General features: G+C 36.8%; 1 protein-coding gene across 2 annotated transcripts in view; it reads left to right on the top strand.

Moving 5' to 3' along the window:
* The window catches only part of Macc1 (MET transcriptional regulator MACC1), a 78,194-nt gene that overhangs the window by 5,350 nt on the left and 47,033 nt on the right, over nucleotides 1-25,811 (top strand). For both annotated transcript variants that reach the window (XM_010641091.2, XM_010641090.2), the window contains exon 2: nucleotides 226-403. The gene's annotated coding sequence lies outside the window, so the exon portion shown is untranslated. The remainder of the gene's footprint in view (nucleotides 1-225; nucleotides 404-25,811) is intronic.

Below are 25,811 nucleotides of genomic sequence, written 5' to 3'. Positions count from 1 at the left end.
CTATATTTGTATCGAAGAGAACTTAATTTTGCCTGGGGTAGATGGTTTTTACAGTGACCAAACTTGACTAAACCTTAGAGACTTGAGAGGGGAAGTTAAAAGCAAAAGTTGGAGGGAATAGCTGTAGAATATGTGGAGAAGTGTCAAGTACAGGACATATTTGAAAGTTAATTAATTTACTCAACCACCAAATCAACAAATAATTTCCGAACATCTATTTTTTAGGAGCTATGCCATTTTGGAATACAGCAGTAAGAAAGACCCATCCTCCCTGTAGATGGATATTCATGGAGATAAGAGCCAAAATATGAAGAGGGTAACTGTGAAGGATTTTCAAGTATAGGCCAAAGGAGAGGCACTTTATTCCCTGAAGGAAATGAGACTGAGTGTGGATCTCTGTGAGGTAAGTGGCATCAACCATTGATTTATCCTGTAAATATTTATTCTGCCTGGAATTTATAATACAAGTTAAGAACTGAGGCAGAGGTCTGCAGAGGATAGAGATGTTTAATGCAGGCTTGGAAAGTACAGTGAGGAAAGGGAGAATGAGGTGGGAGATGAAATTGAATTTAACTTTTGTAAAATACTACTTCTCTTTTTTCCTGATTTTAAAGGAGTTCCATGTTTACCATAGAAAAATAAGAGCCATGATCATATTTATCAAGATGTGCACTTTCACATCTTGTGTCATAGATCCTATAAACCTTTTTATGCCAAAAAACATATATTCAGAATGAATAATCAACCAGAAACGTTATGCAAACATATTGAACCATGTATTATATTTTTATTGTTCTATAGTAATAATTTAGATTACTCATTTGGCCAATTTTAAAATTTGGCCAATTTTCTATTGATGGCAATAATTTTTCCCATTATTTGATGTTATGGCTCGTGCTGGGGTACATGATGTTGTTCAAACTTTGTAGGACTCTTCTGATCACCTTTAACGAAAAAATTCTAAAATTTGAACTATAGGTCATGATAAAAAATTCCCAATCATATTACATAACAGAAGGAAAGTTTTAAAAGAGTTCTTAATACAGATTTAATTGATAATACTTACATTTTAGAAAGATCATTCTAAAAATACTTGCATTTTAGAAAGATCATTCTAAAATAGAAAAGATGGGAGACAGTGGACCACATATGATTTACTGCAGAAATCTAGGTGGGAAAAAGAGAGGCTGTACTAGTTAATAATGGAATACTGCAGAAGACTTTTTTCCGCATAGCAGGAATCAAACTCAGGACCTTGTGCTTGCCAGGCAGCCATGGTGCCCCTGAGCTAAATCTCCAGCCCAGCTGCAGAAGATTTTAGTGATGGTAACTTAGCAAAAATTTATGGGTTGGGGACAGTAGATTGGGGAAGGGAGTAATATTGATTATAAATGACCTTACTTTTCAACATAAGAATTTGTTTGACTGGGTGGATGGCGATATCTTCGTTCCTTTGGATAAGGAAAATGGGAGAATCAGGTTGGGAGGAAGGAGCAGCAGGGTGAGTTGAAGCTGGTGGACTTGGACATGCTTGTCATACACATAGAGAAGTTGCTTAAGCAGTTGGGCAGGTCTTAAGAGTCAGGAGTGCAAATGGGTTAGAGATAGACAGGGAGTCAGAAATCTTTTGGTGTCACTAGCATCGTGAATATGGTTGCTTTTTCAAGAGTATTAAGAACCACAGCATAAGAAGTGTATGAGCTCAGGGTGGTGCCCTGTGATATAATATTAACCTGTAATCCGAAGAAAAAGCAAGCATAACGGAGACTGAAGAGGAAGAGTCAGAAAAATAGGGGATAATCCATTGAATCCAGATGTCTTTGTGAAGACAAAGGAGGAGGGTACATTTTCAAGAAGGGAAAAGTTGACAGTGTCTGATGTCACAGAGGGCCCCACTAAGAATGAAAGGTGGGATTCCTTTGAATTTTGCTGGGAGCCTTGTCCAGAGCAGTTTCTATTGAGGGGCAGTGGCAAGCACCAGAGTGCCATGTTTATTCCTGTATTTTTTATTCCTGTATTCCTGTATTTGAGACTTGCACGAAGGGAGATAGAATGTCTTAAGGGAGGAAGAGACAAGAAAATGGGAGACCAATGCATTGGAAAGACAATGGGATTTTAAGACGGAGATAAAAATAATTAAACCGGGTAGATACCATGGCCACAGATAGATTCTGTGGCAGTGGAAGAGGATGTAGTTTAAGAGTGCTTCCAGGTACTACTCTGAATAAAAGCAGAGTTGTGTTGGTAGAGATATGGGAGAGAGAGATGTTTAAGGTATATTCAAAGACGGGCGCAGTTGCGGACAGCATTCATGTGGACATATCTTACCAGTGAATGTTATAGTTCTACAGCTCAAGAAAAGATCTAGATTAGATACAAAATCAGAGCTTTTCCCATTAAAAACTGCTGTTTGGATTCATGAGTAATTTTGGGCGACTCATGGAGATCACTAAAAGTAAGAAGAAACAAGAAAGCCTCGGGGAATGTTTAAATAATCAAGTAATATGGGAGGAGCCAACAAAGAAAACAGGATAAGAATAATCAAATAAACAGCAGGAAGATGTTTTTCATAATAGCTTAGGAAATCAAAGGAGGGGGGATTTTTAGGAAGCCAAGGTTATATACAAATCAGACACAAACAGTATTAAAACAGAAAAAGAACCAGGCAAGCCCTTTAGGGACTGTTCTTCTTCCAAATCTTGCTTTGTCCTACAAAATACATTTTTAAAATGTTTATTATGATATTCTGTGTTCTGTTTCCACCTAGTTTATTTTTCCCAATTTTGACTTTTTTGGTATGCAATTAAATACTTAGCTTTAATTCTATAATTGCTCTCAATTTCTTTTCTTGCTGTCTGAAGTCACAGGACTTATTTTATGATCGAGCTGCATTGCTCAAAACTAACCTGTTGTAGTTCAAGACCAGCCTAAAATTCACAGTGACACTCTGTCTCATACATTAAAAAAGAATACTATGCTGTTGTGGCATCATGAAAGTATATGTCAAGTAAAACATGACATGTTTCCCTTCACATTTTTTGATGTTCTAAAAAATATAAATTGTGTTAATGTCAAAGAAGATATTGTTTTATATATTAAAAAATTATTCAGTAAAAATGTCTTTGATAACCATAGCATGAATTTGATATCTCCAGACTAGGGTGTTGGAAGGAAACATTTTACCCTTTGCTAATTAAAAAATGGGACATTGTCTCCAAAATGTGAAGTTTCTGCTAAGTGGGTTATCTTCTTTTTGGATAACCTTAATGAAATTGAAGTTATAAAATATTATTTGTTATTTAATATCAAGAATCAAAAGGAATAGGGGAAAGGAAGAAGGGAAAGGAATAAATATGAGAAAAGGAAAAAAGGAAACAAAAAGTCTTTGTAAATAGAGAAGGGTTAAAGGGAGGGCAGGGGAATGGGGAAAAAATAAGAACCAAGATACATCATGTAAAGATACAAACTCCCAGTGATGAGTGTCATCATATTGTATACCTAAAATGTACCAATAAACTTAATGAATTAAAAAAGAATAAAAATGTAATTTTTAGTGTAAAAGTTTAATTCTTTATTTTCATGTAGCTCATAAACTTTTAGTGTGGATACAGTTTTCATGTTGTACCTGTATTCCACTTTATTTTTCCGTCATTTCTTGAAAAAGTAATGTATGTTTGTTACAGCTCACCTATTTACTGAAAAATATCAATTTTGCTATCCTGTCTTTGGTGTTATGCTCAATTTTCCAAAGATTGGTAATATATATAAGTTGGTCAGTTATAAAGAATGTGTTTTTCACTTAGACGTGGATTGAGACACAAATGTTTTTACTATGTCAGCACTGCAAAATAAGATGTTGGTGACATTGTGACAAATAGAAAGACTTAAGAGCCACATTTTCTAAAGTTGAGCAGTAGACACAGGCTTCAATGTGTATCCACATAAACATCCAGAGATGATGTAAAAATTTAGAAGCATATAAATACATATACCACTTTTCAAAATGCAAAGGAAAGCGTGTATTATCTCCTTTCTTTTACTGAATATACTTTAGTGATGGGCTTCTATTTTTTATCATGATTATTTTATTTTCTAGTACTTAGTGATTATTACCAGAGTTTCAATGATCATGTTTATATAGCTACAGGATGTAAAACTGAAAAATTTTTCTAACAGTCCAGGACAATTGATTTGGTTACTCAAATATCTGATACCAAAGTATCTGGCAAAATCCCAATTGAGAATATTTTCAGAATTTTGTAGCTCCTCAATGACTTCAAAGGATGACACAAAGGAGAGATAAAAACTAAGCTCATTTCTGAAAAAGATGTTTGGAAGGCTTTTCCTGTGCAGAGAGGTAGAGACTGGAGATTTTATGATCGTAGGTCAAACCCAAGGTTGGTGTCTTCCTGTGAATTAACCAGATCTCAGAGCAGCACAACTAATTTAGGAATTGAATGCGTCACTAGCTTCATAGGCATTGCAGTCAAAAGCTTCTAAGGATATTCCAAAATGCATGAAGAGGATTCTACACACCCACACCCACCCACACCCACACCCCCCAACACACACACACACACACACACACACACACACACACACACACACACTACATTATCAGCAACTACAGCAGCAATCAGTATTAGCCAGGTCCAGAAAGGCAGGTCAAATCCTGCTCGCAATAATACAAATAGAATAAAATGTTCTGTTCCGTTTTTCCTTTCCCCCCACATAGTCTCAAATTTTGGAACCACCAGGAATAGTAGCTAGCAAGCTGGATGATGGAGAGGTGATATAGAAAAGGAAATGCTTGTTCTGCTCACTTTCCAAAGACTATAGACCTACATGGTGTAGAGAAGGATTAGCTGTATACAAGGAGATTGGTGTACTGGCAGAAACTGCTTTATGTCACTTAAAGTAAACACTAGATTGCATATATATATTGGTGACTAAAAGATACATGGGACGCCCTGGGGAATTTTCATCAGTGCAATGAGAAAAAACAAAGCTTCTCCATTGAATATTTTCTAAAAAGTGGTGGACAAAAATAATATGTATTCTATTTTCTCTCATTAATTGTGTTTAAATTAAGGTGGTTTTATACCTATCTTTGCCCACATAAAATGGGAATATTCATTCTTAAAGAAGGACAATATTCTAATCTATGGATTTCCAGAGCAAAGTTACAGCAGGATAAATATATATTTAAATTTTAAATAAATGAAAATTAACTCTAATAAATTACTCATATTTCAAGTGGTCAGTGGCTACTGTAGTAATGATTGGTTGATTAGAAGAGAACATACAGAACATTTGCAAAATCAGAATTTTTTGGCTGGAGCAAGGTAAAATTCCTGCCTCACAGAAGATCAAAGAGCTGTAGAGGCTTGGTCAAGTGGTTTGATTCATGTCCCATGTTATTTTCTCTAAACCATGTTGGTTGACTCTTAAGAAAATTGTAAAATCCACTTCAGTCTACTTTCAAAACACAAAACAGAATAGTTTGCACTCTAGATACTGTATACCTAAGGGAAAGAGATGGTTCATCTCTATGTGATTACAGTTGGTAAGAAACACAATCTTGTGTGCTGTTTCTGGTACTTCCCATTTTACAACCCATAAAATGTGTTTACAGAGGTAGTTCCAGCAAAAGACTGTTTTAATGAAAGGGAAGAGTTTTAGATAGCAATGGCAGAGTACTAGATAATATCACTTATCTGTGTTGTCCCTTTGGTATGGTTCCGCAACAAACTACTCACTGGCTTTGATGTGGACAGATGGTTTACAGACCACACTTGCTGTCTGTTGTCCTTTGCAAATGAAGGCAAATGAAATTCATCATGAAAATAGTGCTTCACACTAAACATTTAGTGGTGTGTGGAGATAACAGTTTTATTTGGGAAAGGAAATACAGGAGTCAGTTGGAAAAGAAAAAAACAAGAAGGGTAATTATCCAAGGGTGAGGTATGAAGCTCACTTCTTTTACAAGAGGCTTGAGTGAGTCCAACTGTTGCCTAGTGAAAGAGGTTGGGAGTGGCAGACAAGGGAAAGAGTTGGGATCTATTTCTCTGCGTTTTCAGACCACTTTCCTCATTCAAGCTAACTGCCTCCTTCCTCTCTTTGTCTCTAGTTTGTTCTGCATTTGTTTTCTACTTTCCTAAAATTTAAATCATAAATTGCACCATGCAATTCTATTAAACTCCTCCACAACATCTTTCTTGTAGGCTAAAGTTATGTCAAGAGTATCCCCTCCAATCCTGTATCTTTTCCTCTTGCTGCTCCTCATTCTCTTACTTTGGCCTTGCCTGCTGCTATGCCTTAGCCTTACTGAGCTTCATGATGCTCTCTGAATGAGCCATGTTCAATTACTTCTTTCTCTACCTTTGTGTATCATGTTCCTTTCAAAGGGAACACTCTTTATCCTCATGTTCCCTACAAATTCCAGTGTGGAGCTGGCATTTGAACCATTTACCTCAACTTCCAGAGCCCATTTTATAAACTATACAGTAACACAGAGAGCACAGGCAGAAGCACCTTTTCTGGCCCTTTCTATTGCCTGATCCTGGCTCTTTCTTTCCTCCCTCTCTTGTAAAATTGCTGATCCTGTCACCCTTCTTTTGGGTCTAAACAGCATGTGTGAGGGACTTCCCTATATTTGGTTCACCAACTCAGATAATATAATTTTCCTTTAGTTTTTCTTTTAAAGAAAGAAACATAATAAGAGACCCATCCTACTAAACAATACCCAGTCATCTTCAAAGAATGTTTAAGACAGAAAAGAATAACTACCTGGGGAGAGTTAGGTTGATTCTTTCTTGGATACAGTGTTAAAAATATTCAGCAAAGCTAAGCTATGGACACTTGACCCATCATAATGGATGCTGGATAGAACATGGTGCTTATGTGCCAGATATCCATTCTGCCTGGAAGCAGAGGATGGGCCCATAAAGTGCCTGGCCCTTGTAAACTTCTAGTCTTGGATAACACCCATTTTCTAGGCTGTGGTGGCAAAGAATGTTTTATGAGCCTGAGTGGGCCCGTGAAAATATATTTCCTGGCTCAAGCAAAAAGAAAATGAGGTACTTCTGGTTGAGTGCATTGCTTCGGGTCCCCTCTCATGTGATTGCATTACTTGATTTCTCAAGTCTTGGTTTGAGTTTGGCAGTTTCCTAACCTAGAAATTCCCGGTGAATAACCTGTGCACTCTTGCTCATTGCAATTCGAGAGTAGTTTCCTTTCTCTTCCAGGATTTGTGGTCTGAGCAGTAAAATTTTTGAGAAGACTAATACCAAAGGTTTCTCAGTAGCCCTTGATTTCTTGGATGTCATCATATGTTTTCACCAGTATTTATTATTATTTTGAAATAGAATTTAATGGTTTTCTTAACAGAAGAGATCACTTTATCCTTAGCTATTTCTTGTATTCTTCTAAGTGAGTACAGTACATGTGTATTTCTGTGTGTCTACGTGTATAGTACATTCACTTCTTTTTCTTTATTCTCAATTTTGTTAATAATTGTAAGGGCTAACCCATTTGATCTTTAAAACCCAATTTGCAAGCTCAATTCCCTTTATGAAAGTATGTACAACTTACTGCTTTTCTTATTGAGTGATTTTATAGAATGTTTAATTTTTTAGTATTTTTAAGTATTTTAAGTATTTTTAAGTATTTATTCTCTGAAAGTGAAACATAAGTGTGTGTGTGTGTGTGTGTGTGTGTGCGCGTGTGTGCACACAAAAGGGAATAAGGACTGACAATTAATTCTGTAGATAATTATTTATTTATAAGTCCTGGGGATTGGATTGAATCTAGGGCCTTCACACTGAGCTACAACTCCATCCCTTTTTTTTTTTATTTTGAGACAGGGTTTTACTAACTTGCTCAGTTTCTCAAGCTGGGCTTGGCCTTGTGATCCTCCTGCCTCAGCTTCCCAGAGTACTGCGATTGCAGGCATGTACCATCATGCCTTGATTACATTGTTATTTTTGAATGACAATTTGCATTTTCCTTGATTCAGTTTTGTGGTACTTCTTCATGCACTTTGGTCTTTCATTCTTGCATTAATAAATGCCTTCTTGTCCCTGTGTGCTTTGTGTTAAATTTGAGCAATTTTACTAATTCTGTCATTCCAATCCTTATTTCAGGGTATGTCTCTGAAGTGACTGCTTCCTGGAAACTATACTGGATCCCTTTGGTGTTTTCATGGGGTGTGGACTGGGGAGGGTGGTGCTGGGGCATAGGACTGATTTCCGGCCTAGAGGTGGACAAAGCCCGCATTCTACTGAACAGGCAGGCTGACCCTTCACAGGTATTTCCTGGTTGTGGTGCTGCCTGTGACATTCTTTACACTCTCAACATCTCTTCTGGTCTAATATCAGAGAGCTTTGGCTGGTGTGAGGTCTATATTGTCCACGAGTCTGAACCAGAGAATGTGTGCCAACTCTTTATGTCTGGACTACATTTCCATATCACTAGCTAATTATTTTTACTTCTACTCACAGCTTTCTTACACAAGCCTTATATAATCTTCAGAGGCTTTCTCTGTCTCAATTTCTTATATGCAAATGGATCTATAATATTGGCTACTTTTCTCCTGAGATACACCTGAGGATTAATAAAGTGGTGTTCCAAAACACAGGTGTCTAAGATGATAGGCCTCCATAAATTCATATTACTATTATGAACAACCTTCCTTTGACCTACCATCAAAATATGGGCATCTAGTATTCATAAAGAGCTTTGCATTTTAAAGAGTATCTTCTAATGTCTGTTAATTTAGACAAGATTCTGTCTGCACAGTCTCAGGATCCTACTACTATGGATAAAAGGATTTGGTAAATGTCCTCAGTAGAACTCTCTTTTTCATTGAGTATTGTTTTGCCAGTGCAAAGTACTATCATTATTTTCAGTCCTATTATGTTTTTAATTTAAAGGATTTGTCCTCTACCAAGTCTGTTTGATATGTATGGGATTTTCAGATAATATGTATGCAGTTTGACTTATAGCTTGATAACCCTTATAAACATTTTGCATCCTTAGGAATCTGGAGAAGTTAGAGGGGAGGCTGAGATCTGGAGGGATAACTCCAGGACGGGCTCTAGTACCAGTGGCCAACTTTGGGAGCATATGAAGACACGGTTGAATAATCAAAGAGTAGAGCCTGGACAAACTATTTACTTGTCTGGATTAGCCTGAAAGCTTACACGTTGGCCAATTGGCCTCTTTCATCTCCTTTCACTCGCTAACAGACCAACAACCATTAAACTTCCTCCTTGGGCAGTGCTGCTGTCTTCATTGTTTACTTCCTGAACTAGCATGGTACGCTTGACTCTTTATCCTTCTAAGATCTCCCATGCACCTTTGGATCGGATGCTTAATTCTTGTTCAGAAAAGCCCCTGGGACTTTACCAAGGCACTGGTTTAATTACTGCCAGGTTTTTCTAACCCATGATCATACATTTCTTTGATCCATGTCTCTTAGGCAATGTTTTACTTCTCTTCCTTCCACTCTCTTCCAGGGCATCTGTCAGATCCCCTTAAGGACCTCCAAAAGCTGTGGTCCTCTTGACATGTATTGATAATACCAAAACATCAGACTTTTCTGCTGTTCCCCTCATCTGGATTAGTCAGTGTGGTAGCTGTGAGACCTTCTGTCCCCTATGACTCTGTTGTGTAAACGGGTTTCACCACTAGTTGGGTGGTGTTTTCTTCTTTTGATTTTTGAGACTATGTTGTGATTCCATAATGAGACAGTCAGGTTTCTAGAGGATAAAATAAGGAATCAAAATGATAATAAAATCGTAACAATCAGTCATGGTTTGGGAAATATTTGTCCTAAAATCCATGAATTCTGTTTAATGATAAAAATTTGATTAACATTTTTATGTTCCAGCTAAAATTGAGTGTAATCGTGACCGTGAAATTTGAAGTTCAAATATGGCATCTTCAAATTTCTATGATCTTATCCTATGCTTGTTAGAAATCTTAGTGCACTCTGAAAGTACATTTTATGTCTAAGTTTTTGGCCAGGACATTCCCAGGTTTTTTCAGTCCTTTATTGATAGTAGGTACACACGTGTTCAGGTTCTACTCAATGGACAGAAAACTTCATATGAATAATGTTAAAGGTAAAGTCAGGTGAACATTTAAAATGTCCAAGGAAAAGAGAAAAATCGGTCTGGGGATTTAGCTCAGTGGTTCCACTGCCTGCCTCACAAGCGCAAGGTCCTGAGTTTGATCCCCAGTACTAAAACAAACAAACAAAAAAATGTTCAAGGAAGATAAAAAACTTATCACTAAGATTTCACAGAATCTTTAGCTTTGCTTATTGATCATGGAAGAATGACAGTGATTCTTTGTGAGGGGGGCAGGAAACTTAAAACTCTTAGAGATTCCTAGGGAAAAAGCAAGAGGCAGAACCAGTTGAAAACAGGCTTGAAAGGAAGAGAGGCAGCCTCTTGCTTTATGTAGATCTTGCAAGAGCAAAAACAATGCTGGACTTGAGAGATATTAATGTTTGCTGCCTTGTTGCATTTAAGAATATCTTAGAACCTCTTTAATTTTAAACAAAATTCCAAATTGCTCAAAAGTTTTCTAAGGCCATCATTTTAATTTTCTGTTTTGGCTTTTTTGAGATAGGTCCTCACTACATAGCCCCGGCTGGCCTTGAACTTACGCTGCTCCTCTTGTTTTACTGTCCTGTGTGCTGGGATGACAAGTGTACACCACCATACCCACCTCATCATTTTAATTTTAAGACATTGTAGGGATGGAGCTTCCTGTTTCAATCAAAATAAACACCTAGAACTCAGAATATCTGAGTTCTGGTGGTGATCTGGTCACTACTGTGCTTACCCACAGCTTAAATTGTGCTGCCCACCACTTCTTTCACTTACCAAAAAGATGGGGGAGGTTGACAGGGTGTATTGAGATGTCGCATCGGAAGCTATCAGGCCTTTGATGACTTCTGAACTCTCCACTGCACTGAAACTGGAGATAGACGTTCAGAAAGGAAATAGGAGGCTCTTATCTTCCTATTTTTCTGCCAGCAGAACTTTGTTTTTATTTGTTTAGCTTTTCAGTTTGTTCTTTAAGTTTTGTGCAATGTATCATTGAAGACAAAGATTTTGCATGCATGATATGTTTGAAGGCATACAATTAAATTATTACTTTTTTCACTTCTAAAGATGTGCTTCCCTCTGACAGTTAATGATAATACATTTTAGCTGCTGTGTATATGCATACATATATCTACATAAATTGTCTTATATGTACATATTGCCTTTCCCCAATATGACTGGATGTGTGTTTTATCATGAAGATACATATTCAATGAAATTAAAAATCCTTAAAAACAATACCTAAGCATCATCATCATAATAAGGTATGGTGAGGTGAGAGAGAAGAGGTTAATTATTTTGAACAAACAGAAAAATCAGACACATGGAAAGTCACTACACAACTCGGCCTCAGTTTCCCTAACAGCCAAAGCATGAGGAGACAGTAGATTTTTAATAAGAGAAAAACACTAAGAAGAAACTTTCGTATCCCCAAATTCTAGAGTGATTTGCTATATACAGCTGTATGTGAGGAAAATACACAACATAATAGGCAAAATCCTTGATTAGTTTTATAAAAACACACAAATTCCACATATGATAACATCTCATCTTTATAAGTGAAAAGGGCCAGAGGTGGATTTGGACTTCAGCCAGCACCAGGGTGAGTCAGGTGGGAGCTGTTAAGGTTGTGATGAAAGGGGTGAGGCCTATGTAAGCAAAGCTCCCCATGTCCCTGCCCTGCAGGCAGATTAAAATGCTTTTCCTGGGGTTGCCCTCCAAGAAAAACTGAAAAGAAAGAACATGGTGAGTGGGGGTGGCACTTTATCGTACTGTTTTCTATGTTCGGGGAAGAGAAGAAAGCAAGGTTCCCAGCCTGCTGACACCATTGAGCTATGTGCCAGAACCCGCCTTTCCTTTCCAATTCGTTTTCATGATTTAAGTTGTATTTCTTTATGTCACTTAAAATTTTATCTTTTACCATCTCATTTATCTTCAACATTCCATGATGTACAATTGAGATGGACTCTATTTCCTTTGTGAGCAAGAGCCCCTCATTTTATGGATGGGGACACGGAGCCTCTGCAGGTCATAGAAACACTGGCAACAAACCTAGAGCTAGACTCTTGATCTTACTATTTCTGTCCCACTACTCCACAACATTAAAAATAAATGGCCATTAAAATAGTGCGGGCGTTCTTTAAATGTGTTTACTTGAAGGAACATGAGTGTGTGTGTGTGTGTGTGTGTGTGTGTGTGTGTGTGTGTGTGTGTGTGTGTGTGTGTGTGTGTGTGTGTGTGTGTGTGTGTGTGTGTGTGTGTCTGGGTCTGGGTCTGGGTCTGTGTCTATGTGTATGCTTGTACACGTTAATGTGAAGATAGAGGATAAGAAGACTGGTGAAAAATGTGGCTTTTTGATTTCTGGCCTCTACTGGCTTTACTTTACCATTCATGTTGCAAAAAGGGAACAGAAAGACGCCAAACTTCCCCCAAGCGTCTGAACTTACCTTCCTAATTACAAGTTCATTTTCCCATATTACGTGTCGCAAAGCCAGAAGTTACTCTCCCAACCACACCTGCTTTCCCTAGCTTGGATATTACAGTAATCCCCGTAAGTTTAGTTGCAACTTTAACCGAACATCTCTTATAAAGCCTGCAGAGCTGATTTCTGAGAGAGGTTGTGTCAGTTTTATCAGCTGAAATGGGATGTAATTTATAAGAGAAATGAGAATTTTAAAAACTAAGAATAAAGTTATATCTCATGACCATCACCTCAACATAATTGTTTTTCACTTCTCCAAATTTTCTTGTATTTCTTATCTGTAACATGAGATTGTTTACTTGTCATCACAGTTTCTATACACTTTCAAGTTTAGCTTTTCCATTTAGAGTTTTTGTTTGCATCTCCTTTTTAAGATGATGTCTACCCTAAGTTAATAGCTTGTAGTTGAAGTATTTATATATTACAGAATAGTTAGGTATTTTAGTTTTGTCTTCCAGTAGTATATAATGTTCTGACAAAGACATTTTTAAATGTAGCTGTCCTTCCTTTCTTCTGAATGCTTTTCTTCGAGAAAATACTGGTTACTGAGAAAAGCCAAGAGTTTTATGATTATTAATGAATATCCTCCAGAGAACAAGTCTATGTTGTGGAGCCTGAAGCTTATGCAACTTGTTGGGCAGTGCTCCTTGGGAAAACAGTATAAAATGATAAACCTTAACTGGTAGGGAACCTCCTAACCTGAAGGGACTTCTCCCAGTAAGGAGCCCTAGCTCCTCTGGTCTCACATTCACATTGCCGGGCAGGTCTCCTCAAGTGATGTAACCGTCACCAGTGAGAAATGAGGCTATTTCATCCTTGAAGCTTCATGAGTACTGTGTTTTATAATTTAATTATTTTAGCTAATTGTGCCACGATAATCTGGTTACACTGAATAAAGATATTTTCTCTAGTATGCATTTCTTTCATTATTTGAGCTGCCACACTTCATTAACCACAACGAATTACTCCAAAATGTGAGGCTCAAAACGGTGACTTTGTTGTAGTTCATCACTTAGTGGCAGGGAGGTTCAGGTAGGGATTGGCTGGTTTATTCCTGTTTGTCATGCTGACTCTGGTTCCCAGTTTGCAGGTGGCCTGGTCTGGAGGGTACGAAGTGGTTTCCCATTCATATTGGCACTTGGGAGGGTATGATTGGAGCTTGGGGTTCACCTGGAACTCTCAATGAGAACCTCTTTCTGTGGTCTCTCCAGCATGGTGGTCTTGGGCAGTTAAACTTCTTTCATGGCTACTGGTTCTACCCAGACCAAATTTTCAAAGAGACTTCAGGTAGAAGCTGCAAGATGTTTTATGATCTAGATTTGGAAACCTTGAACATTTCTTTTCGTGCATTTTGTTAGTCTTATGACCACTCTAGATTCAAGAAAATACCAAGGCCAATATAAAGAATTAGAGATTATCTGTAATTTAGGCTAATATTTTCCCCTATTTACCTAAGTAAATTGTCTGCTCAATAACATGATATACTAGAATTTGAACAGCAAAATAAAGTTTTAAATAAAATAGTATATTATTTCATAAAAATAAAAACAGATGGACATGGCATTGTTTTGTAACTTGCATAAGTCCACTAAATATACCTTTATGAAACTAAAAATAATCCAGAATTTCTTTAAGAGCTGGCTTAAAGTCAGTAGTTCATTATATGTTATATTGTTACAGCCTCAACTTGTATTTATGCCATCTTATTCATTAGTGCTTCTTTAGTAAGATAACACAAGCTATAACATTTTTATTAGCGATGCCAGACATAGTCTTGTCAGATGATTACTATAGAAAATTACTCGACCTTGAAGACAGCAGATGCCACACCCATTTGCCTGTTTGCCCTTGATGTCCATTCCTTTCCTTCTGTGCTCCTCCATGCTTTGTAGGTTTCCCCTGTCTTCAGGTTACCATTCCAAGCTCTTAATTGCCAACAAGATTTCAGTTAGATTTTCCCGATGAGAGGTTCTGGAAGGAGAGTGAGAAACGAAGAAGCTGCGAAGTGACTCATTTCCTGTGTCCAACTTTTGGGCTGGGCTGCTTCGGCAGCAGCGTGAAGCTGCGACTCCAGGGTCTTCTAGCAGCTCCAATGCCCTAGCGCAGAACTCCCGCTTAGATCCAGCGCTGATGCTGCATCAGATATTCCGATTCCTGCCCTGTGGCGCCTGTACTGGCTCTTTCAGGGCTGTATGCAGAGCCCTTTGGTAGCTTCTGCTCCCACAGAGCAGCCCCCTCACTGGTTCTCGCACCAGACACATAAGGCTGGCTGTGTTGGCAGAGTGGGGAGAAATGCACCTTACCACGGTGGTCCCAGCACCCACTGCCTGGCACCTCATCCACGCTCCAACTACTGACAGAGAAGTCCATTCTTTGTTTTTTCAGGACCTCTTGAATCACCCCAGAGTGCATCAGTAAGTGGCCTTCAGGCTTCTACACCTCCTCCCTTTCATTTCTCTGGCTCTGGGGAGAATAGCTGCTTCCTGTAGGTATTAATAGCTGGATGAGTTCACACGCTGTTTTTTTGCTCAGTCTTCTGAACACTTTTGTAACTAATCTCCTCTTCTTGAAATATCTCATGTGGCTTCTATTTTTCTTATAGAACCTTGAGTAATGTGGTAGGTGCTGTGTGACTGCCAATTATTTGCAGAGAGCTGTAAAAGGTGCACTAAGGAAGAAAGCTCAGATTAATTTAGCTGATGTGACAGAAAGGTGCTCATATGAGCAAATTAATCAATTATTGCATTATTTTCTGTGTTTTTAATATCTTCCCCTGTTCATAGGCCCTGTGTATATATCACTGATTGTGTTTTGCAAGGAACAACTATTTTCACAAAACAGAAAGCAGATATTCTTAGGAGTAATATTTATTTTTCTTGTCAATGCCAAATTGAATTTTTTTAAACAGCAGAAGTCACAGTAATATGTCCACTGATGACTCTGTCATTAACAGTTCACAAGCAGAGTCACAAAAGCAAAAATTTGGGTTATTATTGGGAGTAGAGCTTGCAATCAAAATGCTTCCATTTTTCTTGGTTTGACAATAACCAACAAATTGCAGCTTTGTTGTTATTTTGAAGCTGTGAATAGTGCCAGAATCTTCATGCTTTAGAATTATCTGTTCAGGCTTTGAGAATGGAAAACATGCACAGCCAATTCCTCTTTGAACAAAATAATCAACAAGAAGGAATCTCTATTAGGCCTTGGCTCTTATCTTAATTTTCCAGTTTTGCAAAATCTGGACACAGAAAATTTTTATTTAGTATCAATATCAGATAATAATTTATTAATTTATGCCTATTAAGTATCCATATACTAATAATTATTAAAATATTAGAATTGAAAACTTGGGGGGTGATTTCTGAAACAGGGGCTGGCTATGTAGCTCAGACCAGACTTGAAGTCACTTTGTGGCCAGGCTACACTTGTAGCAAAGGATCAAAATGTTTTGAATAAAGAAAAATGAAATATTTTTCAAATTAAACATTTTGGTATATTATAATTATCTTTGATATTCAGCAGGTAAAACTCGTACTGCATAATACACGTGCATGAGCATATGAAATAGTTGATTTTTTTTTTACAACATTTTATACCTGGTACTGTGGCTCTAATGGATGTTTTGTTATGTCAGATTTAATAACTGCTTTTTATCATCTAGAGTACCACTTATTTATGTCTATCCCACACTCTTCATTATTAAGTAAAATTGGATTTCAAGAATGGTCTCAGTCAGGCTAATTATTTGGCTATTAAAGTGGGGCTGACTTAGGGTGTCTCTTCAGGGGATGGTGGGCTTTTGTCAGCTTAGAGGTCAAATGCTGGACAGCAATATCCCTGCTAGGTGAAGGATTGGCTATTCAAATGTTCAGAGAATGAGGTTTGAGGAAGGACATAAAGCCTGGAAAGAATCTAGAAATTCATTAGCTACCACATAGATGAAACTCAGGATAATATAGAAGAATGAACATTTGTGATTATCTAATATTCTCACTTGCAATGAGGCACCTTCACTTTTCATACAGCATTACTCAGGCCAAGGATTTAGCTCAGTGGTTCTGCCACCTGCCTCACAAGTGTCAGGACCTGAGTTCAATCCCCGGCACCAAAAACCAAAAATAAACAAATATACAGCATTACTTAGGCAGGTATTAGACAATATAGTATTGGAAATCGACGTACTTTGTGTGGGATTTTATGAAGTTTTGGTTTTCATTTTGGTGTACTTTCATCTGGCTCATCCTACCTGACCACCTTTTTGAGGATGTGCACAGACATTTAAAGGAAGTGGACTGTAATATGTACCACCCTAATTATCTCAGAGTAACAAAATAGGACAAGGTCAAATAATACAAAAATAATTCATCTTAGTTGTAGAAATGCTAAACAATGTCACAATGCACTCCAAAAGGAACAGATTTGTGTAAGTTTTACTATTGAAATATGTAGGAACATTGAGTCTGTGGCATTTGCTAGGCATTAGTATGTTGGGTTCAAAGTATTGTCTGGGATGTGTTGATGCTCCATTTATGTTCTGGTGGCAATTTGATTTGATGAGAGTAATATCACCCATGAAATTGAATTATTGTGATTATTTTGAAAATTAATTTGTAGATTTTAAATTAATTATACTGCTTCGTATATTGCAAATTGTCATAAGCATATGGAAATTATGGAATGTTAATGTAAAAGTATATTAATACTTAAAAACTTAAAGCCAGGATAATTCTTTTTAAAAACCTGTGTATTTTCCAAAATTTATAAATAATACTCTATTAAACTGACTACCTCTTATAAAATTAGGAACATACTACAGAGTGTTACTGACTAAGGGGACAACTTCCCAAATATCAATGACTTAAAATATCAAAGTTTATTTTTTGCTCATGTTCCATTTCCCTTGCCAGTTTGTATTTGGTGGTCATGGTGGTAGAACTTCTTTTTGTTATGTCTTAGGAACTTAGATTGATGGAGCAGAACCCATCTTAAACACCACTAATTCGAGGGGAAAATATGAGAAAGCACTTGGAGGTTCTCTTGATGATTACATGTTCTTCCAGAAATGACACACTCACATCTTGTTAGCTAGAGCTGGTAGCAAGGCCTCACCTGACATGAAAAGTGGTCACACACCCTGTTATGTTTCCAGAAAGGGAAAGAAGTGGAAATGTCTGATGCAAGGCATTACTGACCCTTCAAAGGTGGTAGACAGGGCCCTCTTGGGCCACACAGTTTGGAGTATGGAAAGATACAAATAAGAGAGACTTGTGTATCTTCCTAAATAATGTTCTACTATCAACCGAATGTCTATGTCTTCCCAAAATTTATAAATTAAAACCCAAATCTTGATGTGATGGAGTTAGGAGTTGAGGTCTTTGAGAATGAATCAGGTTATGAGCAAGGGAGCAGCCCTCTCCAATAGGATTAGTCCGTAATGAGAAGAAATCAGAAGGCTAGCTGGTTCTTCTTTTTACCGTATGAGGGCACGAGAAGAGGACACCTTTCTATCAACCAGGAAAAGCATTCTCGAAAGAATGTGGTCTGCTGGCACCCTGATCTTAGACTTTGAACCTGCTCAACTGTTTGTGTTTGAGTTACCTCTATATGGTATTTGGTTATAGAAGCCTGAGCTGATTAACCTCCCTACCATGTCCTGCTCTCTCTCTCTCTCTCTCTCTCTCTCTCTCTCTCTCTCTCTCTGTGTGTGTGTGTGTGTGTGTGTGTGTGTGTGTGTGTGTTGTGTCTGTTTGCAGGCGGTCCCCACTTTGGTCTAGAATTATAGGTGGAGGAATTTAAAAGTCATTTGGCTATGTTTTCTAGATCTTTCACACTGTGGTTGGCTTCATTTTTGCAGACAAAACTATATTCAGGCTGTGTGAGCAATAGATTTGTAAACCACTTAGAAAACCTTCGTAGACATCCACTGGTTTGCTGCAAATGAATTTTTTCCCGTTAATTTAGCACATTTCTTTCTCAGTTTTCAAGGAAAATTTTAATAATGAACTCAAGAATGTCTGTATCACATGATATTTATACTAATTTACTTAGCTATTAAAGTTGTATAGAGATAAACATCTTTATATATTTTTTCTGTGATTTCAACACTTTTCTTTTTTAATTTTTAAATTTCCTTTTATGTTTCTTGAGTCTCTCATCGCTTTTCACTCCCTCTGTTGCTTGCTGGTCTTATTTTCCCAAGGGAACCTTAGTAAGTTCATTCTTCCTTTTTTCTCCAATACTATAATGCAAGTTTCTCAAACAGATCCTTTGACATTTTTGTTTTCATATGAATTTTTTCAAAGTTTCTGCATAATTTAAAAATAACATTCCTGGTAGATATAAGTTTAATAGACTGATCTTCCATTTTTTCAGTATGTTTGTCTCTTGTTTGTTTACTATTTAACCTCCTCTTATTAATATGATATTACATAAATATGGCAATCCATCCTGACTCAGGCATAAACGCACACAGCCTATTTTTGTTGATTAAAAATTGTTGTTTTTGTTTTGTTTTTAACTACTTGGGATCAGTTAGCAATCCTCTATTTTGGAACCATTATTCTGTTGAAAGTTACCCAAATCACTTAGAATGCTGTTGGTGGCAAGTACCTTCTTTTACTTATGCTCAAAAACTCAGAAAATATCCTAGTTAGCAGGTCTCTTTCACTTTATAAAGCTCAAAAAATGTTATCAGATGATAAGAAGTTATGGAAAAGCTATAGGAGGAAGTTAAGGAAGAAAGCAACCCGGGAGCCAACGATCTGGCTTTCCTAAGATGGAACAATTAAATTATGGGTTAAACAGTGGTTCTGACCACTTGGTGATCATTCTGTGCGCATTCTAGCAATTCCCCCAGAAAAGCTACTCTAGGTTTCCTACACTAGGAGCCAAGGACATTATCTGCATGTGAGTCCATGTTCAGTCCTGAGAGGTGGACCCGGGAACAAAATTCTTGAGATTTAGCTCCTACTTCCTTTCTTCCCAGCCATAAGATGTCAGGAAACTTCATTCATCTTTATGTACCTTAGATTCCCTAACTGTAAAATGCAGGCAATAGTATCACCCATCCCATAGCATTGCTGTGAGGATTAGAACAATGAGTGATGTAAAGCACTACCTGGTGCAGAGCTTGCCCAGAAATTGTTAGCTGTTGTTAATCCCTGCAGATGGGAGGTAATCTACATTAGATCACCTCTTTCTTACTTCTGGAATCCTCCTTCTTTCTTTTCTTTTCTTCTTTTGTGGTACTGGGGAACGAATACAGGGCCTTGGCACTGAGCTACATCCACAGCCCCTTTTAAATTATTAAAATTTTGGGACAGGGTCTCAAAACATTGCCTGGAAAGTTTCAAACCTGTGAGCCTCCTGCTTCAGACTCCCAGGGTGCTGGGGTTATAGACAGACACGCAGACCACATTCACCTCTCCCATTTCCATCCTCTCTGTTCTTTATTATCCTATTGGCAAATATTTTAAAATGTTTAAGGTAATTTTAAAAAATTGTTTCTATATTTTTATCCTCTTCCCTTTCAAGCCAAGCAGATTATTTTGTTTTTCTTTTTGCTTTATAGGTTAAAATTTGTTTAGAGAAATGTTTCTGTCTCCTTCTGCAGATCTTGTAAGCTCTACCTCATCTCTAGCTTGTGCATAAAACCCATTTGTAAGACTCTTACCTAGTTCTTGGCCCTTTCTCATGATTATATGCCATTTTCATTTGGTTTATGTCTCCTTAGTTGAGTTTAATTCAGTACTTATTTTGGGTGCTGTTTGCATACAAGAAAACGTGTTTTGTGAGAAATGAATCTTTTAATACAGTTTTCTAAAAGTTTACAAAAGATAAGTGTCTGGGATATTGAAAGAATTTAAACGAATGATTTGTTTGTTATGAGTTCTTAAACAGCAAGTTGTAGGTCTCTGTAAAAATAACCTTTTTTTGGTAATTCAAATTCAGTTTTCCTTTCTCTTACGAAGGACTGATACTATTTAGCATTCGGAATCTTGGCAGGAAGTTGAAAAGTAATGTGCGTTCTTCTCTCAAGAGAGGAGGGAAAAGGTCTCTGTGAATCACTGTTGAAGGCCTCCTGCTGGCTTTCTAAGTTCAAGCTGAGGGTGTTCTGGCTCCCAACTTGCACAGTAAGGTTTAAATTGCACATCCTTATTATGATGTACCTTTAAAAACAATAAAGAAGAATATGAAATATTAATTATTAAGGATTTTTCTCCAGTTTTCTTTGACTGACCTTTACTTGAACTGATATCTGTCACAGAGTTATATAAAAAGCTATCATTAATTGCTCCAAGAGAAAAATTTTGGATGCTTTTTTTAAATGTTTAATCACTCACTATTGCTGAAAAATTACTCCTTATGGAGAGAAAAAATCATTCTGGTTAAGTGAATGTTGATTAAACAGTGAAAATATTTTAGCATAAATCACAGGTATCGTGTATGTCTCTAACATCTCTAACATGAAAAGAGCTGAATTATACTTTCCCTCTCTGTGGAACATTCCTGCTAGCAAGGACTTAAGAAATAGCATGAACAAAATTATACAGCTATAGATACAAGAATTTTGGCCAATTGAGTGGAAAGTTTATATAAATTTTTTTCTGACAACTTAGTGAGATCCTAAGTAAAGTAAAAACTAAATGAAGGTCTAAGGATGTAGCTCAGTGTGATGGCTCTGGGTTCAATTCTTACTGCTTAAAAACATGTTTTCAGTCCCTTCTTATTCCTCTCCCCGCCTTCCTCTCCTTCCTCCTCTTCATCCCTCATCCTCATCTTCCTCCATTTGTTGGCAAAGTAGTTAACAAGGGCTTTATTACATGTAAAAAAGAAAGAAGTGCTGTAAGTGAAACAAAAGTGGGAGATATGACAAAATTGCTTCCAAGAGTGGGAGAATGTGGTTAAATCCAAAGACCTGGGATTTGGTGTATTCTTCCTTGAGAGTATAGGTTATGGTCATGCATATTTTCAGCTAATTTCAGCATTAGGCAATGCGTTGGATGCTATAAAACTTGGAGTTTTTTCTGATCAGCAGGACATAATAAAAGTGAGTTAGGGAATTGAGAGCAAATTATTACAATGCTGCTTTTTTTTGGTACCAGGGATTGAAGTCTCTGCCTTGTGCTTGTGAGGCAGGTGGTGGAACCACTGATCCAGATCCCCTGCCTACAATGTTAAATGATAACATCTAAGCAGATAGGCAGCAAGAGGGGATAGACAGGGGTGAGACTAATGCTAAAAGTTAGAATTAAGTATTAAAGTTTCATGATTTTCATTATTGTTTGTACTGGAATATTACAGGGAGACAGGTGTGTGGGCAGCATAAGAATGAAGATTAAAAACTATGCTGTAATTTCTCCTCCAGACAAGTTTTAGAATCACTTAGTTGTTTTAGCTTTCTATTTCAAGGAAAGAAATGGCCACAAACTTAGAGGCTTAAAATATCATCTCTTAGTTCACTGTTCTGCAGGAAGTCTTTCATAATAAGGTTGGTTCTCTATTAAAGATATTGTAAGGCCAAAAGTAAGACTTTAGTTGGGCCAAATTATTCTCCAAGAGTTCTGGTAAAAAATGTTTTTCCAAATTCATTCTTCTTATTGGCTAAAATTAGTTCTTGTAGTTATAAGACTGAAGTCCTTATTTCCTCCCCAGGGTGACAGTCATCTCCTGCATTCTGCACTAAAAAGCGCTCTGTACTTTGCAACCAGAGCGAGGAAATTCTCCTTTTAAAGGGCCCACTTAATTAAGACTGATAGTCCTACGATAACTTTACTCGTATCATGTAGTGTATCATGATCACAGAGGAGGCTTCTTAGTACAATAGATTCAACCGTCACTCAGAGGAAAGGACTAGACATTGCCAAAAATTATCGGGGTCATTTTAAAACTCAGTCTACTATACTAGCCAAATTTGATTAAGGATTTTTTTTCTTTTAGGATTAATTTGAAAGTATTGACATCTTTATGGAATGTGGGCTTTTATAAAGTCTCATGTAATTTGTTTTCATATAAGATTTGCAGCATTGGTTTTCATATTCTATTTTATATATGGTATTAATGGAATTTTTTCCATTACATCATCTAATTAATCATTGGCCATTATGTGTTTACTTTAGTTTGGGCACTTAGAATTCTCAGTAATTCTGTAATCTGTCACTTATTTTCTTAGATTTGTTAGAATCATGATAGTTTTATAAATAACAGTTTTTCTCTTATATAATGCTTATATATCTTTTAATGTTTCATTGGCTTGGTAGCGAAGTCTGTAACGCCTGTGTTGGAGAGTAGCAATGATACGTGCTCTCCTTATATTATGCCGTGTATTGTGTATTCATTCTATTTTGTCATTGTTAGATTCATTGTCTCTTTCGAGAATATCGTTGAGAATTTTGGGGAATGCTTATTTGTTGTGAATTTCTTAACATGCTTTTAAAGGTGGAAATACCTTACTTCTCCATCCGTTTTTAAAGATAGACGTGCAGAATATATGATATGAGTCTAGGTTTGAAGAATTTTTTTTCTTTTTATTGAGTTTATTGGTACATTTTAGGTACACAGCACAGTTACATTCATTATTGGGATCCTGTACCTTTACAGGACAGGTCTTGGTTCTCATTTTTCCCCTGGTCCCTGCCCTCCCTTCACCCCTCCTCCTCTCCCCATTTACAAACACTTTATTTTCATCTTTTCATTTGAAGAATTTTTTTATAGGACTTGAAATACTTCACTTCAAGCTCATCTGGCCTTGCAGGTTTGTGTTGAGAAGTGTGCTGTGAATTGAATGGGTTTATCTTTGTAAGTGATTCATGTCTTTTCTCTGACAGCTTTTAAGATCTGATCCTTGCGTTAGGCTTCTGATGTTTTGCCTATGATGTTTAATGGGGAGATTCTTTTTTGATCATGGGTAATTGGGGTTCCATATGCCACAATTATCTATATATTAAAATCTTTCTCCATATTTGGAAATGTTTTATTTCGGTAAAGAGGTTTTTTTTTATGAAATTTGTGCTATCTTCTGATTTTCCCTAATTCCATTTAATCTCAGATTAATCTTTGTGTCATCTATCAGCCGTTGAATCTATTTTTCATGTTCTTGTGATAATTTGATCTTTAAATAAATGATCCCTGACAGCAGCTCTATCCTTTTATTTGTTTCTTTGTGTGTTTTTGGTACTGGGGATTGAACTCAGGACTTTATGCTGTGAAGCAGGCAGTAGAATCACTGAGCTAAATCCCCGGCCCACAGCGCTATCTTCTTGTTCTGACATTGTTCTCATATCGGTTGCTTCTGCTGCCCATACTTTCAATAGAATTATTAATCAGGTGAATTTCTGATTGGTACCTTTTTATTGACTTAATTCTTTGCTAAACTGGTCATTCATGTTTTGCGTCATTTTGTTTAGCTCAGCTTGCTTTTTATTTGTGTCTTGTTTAAACATGCTGATTGTTTACTTTATTGAGTCCATTACCTGCTTAGTGATATCTCCTTAGAGTTTATCAAACTCCTTACTGATCATTTTTAAAAAATTTAGTCTCCTCTGAGGTTAAAACAATAACTTAGCTGTGTGGCTGTTGATTTCTTCAAACCTCAGTGGATCGGCTCTGAGGAAGTTGGGAGTTTTGTGAGACATTTTGTTTTCTCATATTTCTACGAATTTTATTGTTATTTTGTTTTGTTTCATTGTGTTCTGTTTGTGCTGAGGTTTGTATACTGATTATACTGAAAGACTTCATTGCTAGTATGGGAACCCCTTTAGTTAGTGTTTGCTTTTCAGTGATGCATTCTGGGTGTACCTAACTACTGCACGGGCCTATACCTCTCTCTTAAAACAGCCAGTTCTTGGGGAGGCTGCAGTGTATTTGGCCCAGCACTTAGTTCTATGGGAATAGGCTACAGTATTGGTAATGACACAGAAGTAATCTAGTTTTGAGCATTCAGAGAAAAACAATTTATAACATCAGCTGTGCCAGCTTAGTAATAGCAATAAAATCAGCAATGCTACGTATCAAAAACAAACTGGGCATTGATATAATCAGTAATGTACCACCATACCCATAGAAAATAGATCTGTAATTATAGTACAAATATTTAGAAAACCTAATTTTTTTCTCATTGAGTTTATTGGTACATTTTAGGTATACAGTACAGTTACATTCATTACTGGGATCTTGTACCTTTACATGACAAGTCTTGGTTCTCATTTTTTCCCCTTGTCCCTGCCCTCCCTTCACCCCCTCCTCCCCTCCCCATTTATAAACACTTTATTTCCATTTTTTCATTTTCTCATATTTTTTTTCTTTTCCCTTATTAATTTTCCCTTACCCTTCCCACTTTCCCTACACCTTTAGCCCTTTTCTTCCTATTTCACATTGTCAATTGTATCATTAGGATCTTATGTACTATTATAGTTGAGAAAACCTAATATTGACATCCTGTAAATATCTATTAAATGCGATGGCTATATTTCCACTGACAGTAGAATATGTCCGACAGTACTAATACTGAGTTAACTAAAATTCACAAAGCTTAATTGTAATATCAGTGTGAATAGTCCCCAAAACCAATGAAGGAAAAAGAAAGAAAAAAATTGAGTAATTAAAAATCCTATCTTACTGATTTTTTATCGATTTTAATGGTACATTAAGGTCTATAATATAATGACATTCATCATTGGAAATTTGCACCTTTGCGTAATCCATCCTGGTTCTTATTTTTTTTCCTTATTCCTCTGCCCTCCCTACAACACCTTCACCCTCCAGATCTACAAAGACTTTGTTTTCTTTTTTTTCTTTTTCTGACATTAATTCCATTCTCCTCTTTCTTTTCCCCTATCCCTCCCACTACCCCTTCCCCTGTGCAACTTTTCTTCCTATTTCACATTATCTATTATACCTTTTAGTCCTTAATTTCACTTTCAGTTTCTCACACTATGGAAAGTACTCAGTATTTACACATGTGTGTCCTATTTATTTCACTTAAGAGTATGGCCTCAATGTGCATCCATTTAGCTACAAATGTCTCTAGTTTCTCATTCTTTATATGGCTGAGTAGTACTGTTTTGTGGGAAAAAAATACACTTTTTTTTTCCAGTCTCTCATTGATGGGCAATTGGGTTGCTTCCAAGTTTTAGCTATTACAAATTGTGCTGCTATGAACATGGATGCACATTTATCACTGTGGTATGATTTTTTTTAAATGTTTTGGATAA

The sequence above is a fragment of the Fukomys damarensis genome, unplaced genomic scaffold (genome assembly GCF_012274545.1).
Source record: "Fukomys damarensis isolate Sample0158 unplaced genomic scaffold, DMR_v1.0_HiC HiC_scaffold_4, whole genome shotgun sequence".
Taxonomy (NCBI): Eukaryota; Metazoa; Chordata; class Mammalia; order Rodentia; family Bathyergidae; genus Fukomys; species Fukomys damarensis.
This window is presented reverse-complemented; position numbering and strand designations above follow the sequence as displayed.